Source organism: Sinocyclocheilus grahami, unplaced genomic scaffold (assembly GCF_001515645.1).
Source record: "Sinocyclocheilus grahami isolate Dianchi unplaced genomic scaffold, SAMN03320097.WGS_v1.1 scaffold7.1, whole genome shotgun sequence".
Taxonomy (NCBI): Eukaryota; Metazoa; Chordata; class Actinopteri; order Cypriniformes; family Cyprinidae; genus Sinocyclocheilus; species Sinocyclocheilus grahami.
Window position 1 is genome coordinate 3,146,551 of NW_015505186.1, and position 3,823 is coordinate 3,150,373.

The following is a 3,823-nucleotide window of genomic DNA, read 5'->3' on the forward strand; positions in this document are numbered from 1 at the left end:
ATATATATATATATATATATATATATATATATATATATATATATATATATATATATATATAACACACAAACACAACACAAATAATATTAATGAAATTAAACCATGTTTGTCTGTACGATAGGCCTACAATACATACATGACTCCAACATGTGACAAACTAGATACCCAAAATCATCACTGCTCCAAAGGCATCGCTCCTCCAAATTCTCCCATAAAGATGTAGATTTCCAGTATGAAAGCAAAAATAAATGCAAAAGTCCAGAAATAGTGTGATATAGTCCATTAAATCAGATTTCAGGATGAGAGAACACAAAAGATTGTTTAACGGTGCAGGATGAATCTACCGAGTCCTACTACTCATATAAAAACATGTTTTAGCTCCGCCCACATTCTCAAAACCACACCTTCCTCATTCCTAAGAAAAAAACACCTCCTGTTACTTTTAACACAGGTTGCTGGCATCATCCTGCCTTCTACTATAGCCGAGCAGAGTCACAATATAGCCTGATACACCACTCACGTCTATCTTTTTCAGACATTTCTTACACAACTCTCCCTCTCAACCCTGACCACTGCTGTTGTGTAAGACCATGGATTCCTGAGGCCGGGAGTCACGGAGCTGTTGTAAAACTTACTGGCAAGAGGGAGTTTCTGTGTTTCTCCTCTTCTCTTGTCTTCCATTTATCAAAACCATGTGTTTGAGTGGAGAAAGAGACACGTGGCACTGAGAAGGAAAGAACAGAAAGACAGAAAGAGAGGGGAAAAACAAACGAAGGGGGAAAAAGCTGTAAAATGTAATCATTGACTTGGTATTGTTGCAAAATGTGTTAATAATGAAAAAGTTTACGCATATTTATATAGAATATTTATAATAATTATATAAAACTAAAGGATGAAATGATGATAGAAAAATGCCAGAAAGGAGGAAAAAAAGACAAAGGAGGAGAAAGATCTCACATAGAAAAATAAATGGAAAAAAATTGCATTTACTTTTGGTTCCCCCTGAGAAACTCTGTATTTGCTCGCACATAATTTGAGAGAATGCAAAGGTTTGCGAGCGAATGTGAAGTTTCACAGTGGAATGCAAAAAAAGTTTTTTGAGCAAATGCAAAATTTCTTGGGGTGCGAAAAAAAGGAAATATAATTTTTCCTCCTATCTGATCTCATCCGAGCATTTCACTCAGAATCACTTTATTTCAATGGATTTAGCTAGCATCATGGTATACTTTTTTTCCTGTGTGAAAAGTTTCTCAGGGGAAAGCAAAAGCATTGAGATATAATATTTCCTAATCCCTCTATCACCATGTCCCTTTAGGGGCTCTGTAAAAACCTTTTCATAGATTGTTTATTCTAGTAAACAAACTCTAGCAAACAAACTGGACCAGAAAAATACAGATTTTAAGCAGAGAGAAGCTGCACTACGATTACTTGCACAGAAAGTAGTTGCCTCAGGGCCTTTTCAAGATGGCCACAGAGTGAAGTGACTCGTCTTAAAGGGACTTTGACAAAGTGCACAATGAAACCACAAACGTGTCGCAATAAAGTAAGCAGGGTGAATTTGGAGTTTTTGTTAACTTTATTTAATATACATATAGTAGATACAGTGCAAACTGCTTATAAAATAAATCACAGCCTAATGTCTGAGCTGTTGTACAGAGCTGTTTTATTACTATTTACAAGAATAAGAGAGGGATGGAGCCAGGGAGAGGTGCGGGGACGGTCTGGCTACATTGGAAAGAATGAGTGAGACTAGAGGAGTGCTTCCCACAAACATCTGGAAATCATCACAAATGCAATCCTGGGCCGCCAAACTGAGAACACAGAGTTCCCAATCTGCCTGTGAGCGTGCACAAACACACACAAGACACTGACAGAGAAATCAAAATGATAAACAGCTGCAGGGGAAAGACACTCACTAATGCCCCCACTGGAAACTGAAGGTACTGCAGGTGTCAGCACTAAACTCAAATTACTCAGAAAATCCACCCACATGAGTTATATCAAGTTCATCCCCAGAACAGAATTCCAACAACCTAAGGACATAACAGCTCCACTAACACACTTTTTTGTATACAATAATTAATATAAGCACTTTTATATATTGTATCAACATCATGTTAACACGTTAAAATGTATCAAATGGCTTTTGATGAACGTTTATTTGTATTTATGTCATCAGTGTATTGCATTGCATTTTATGTTTTGACCCCAGCAATATAAACTACAGTCTTGATCATAAAACTAAGCATTTAATATAATCTTACTAAGACATTATTGGTAGATATAGAGTGACAACCGGAGTTTAAATGCATTTTAAATTAGAGAAAAAAAGTGACATGTGGCCAAGTATGGTGACCCATACTCGGAATTAGTGCTCTGCATTTATCCCATCCAAAGTGCACACACACAGTCAAGTCAAGTCACCTTTATTTATATAGCGCTTTTAACAATACAGATTGTGACAAAGCAACTGAACAGCATTAATTAGGAAAACAGTGTCAATAATGCAAAATGACAATAGTAAACTAATTTTTCAGTTAAAGACAGGTCATCATTGAATTCAGTGATGTCAACATCCAGCTCAGTTTAAATAATATCTTTGCAATCATGTCAACGATAACACTGGAAATGAAGTGTCACACAGCAGTGAACACACACCATGAACACACACCCAGAGCAGTGGGCAGCCATTTTTTGCTGTGGCGCCCGGGGAGCAGTTGGGGGTTCAGTGCCTTGCTCAAGGGCACCTCAGTCGTGGTATTGAAGGTGGGAGAGAGTGCTGTACATTCACTCCCCCCACCTACATTCCCTGCCGGTACGAGACTCGAGCCCACAACCTTAGGGTTACAAATCCAACTTTCTAACCATTAGGCCACGACTTCCCAAATTAGTCATCAGTCTGCTTATGCTGTTATAAAAATATTATTTATTTACATTACAAGCTATTAGAACTTCAACATTATTTTAGCCATATAAATATCAGCAACTGCATCAAATTGCATATTTTTTGCTCATTTTGGGCCTCTGAATAATAAAAGATGTTTTCAAGTATAAGCTCCATACTCACCTATATCATACTAAGCAATAAAAGCATGATGTATCAAATATGATACTCTACAAAAACTTTCAACTTTTTTTGTATAAAGGTTCAAAAACTTTGTACTTAAGGCAATTCTGTAATTTTTTTTTTTACAATTCTATTTAATAAAAATAATCATATATTACATTTACATTTAGCAGGTGCTTTTATCCAAAGCGACTTACAAATGAGGACAATAGAAGCTATAATAACCAACAAAAGAGCAATAATATGCAAGTGCTGTGACAAGTCTTGGTTAGTCTAATACAGTAGCAGTTTTTTTTTTTAATAAATAAAAAGTAAACAAGTAGATAGAATAGAAAAATAATGGGGAACGCTAGCGTTAGAAGGTCAATTAAAAAAAATACTAAGAAAAGTCGAAAGAATATAAAAAGAATAGAGTACACTAGTGTTAGAGTGTCAATTATGTTTTAAATAAATAAAAAAGAAAAGCCAAAAGAATAGAGAATGCTAGTGTTAGAGGGCCATTTTTTCGTAATAAATGAAAACAAGTAAATAGAATAGAAATAGAACAGACAACTCTAGGGTCCTTTTTTTAAATAAAAAAGAAAAACAAGTAGTTAGAATAGAAATAGAACAGATAGTTAGAATAGAAATAGAACAGGTAGGTATTTCATGAATATTATTTTCTTTGGCAAACAACACCATGCTACAGAGCCTAGCTTGTTTTGAACCCCAAAATATCCTTCAAATAGACTCCGCACTGCAAACTTGTGAAAGTCT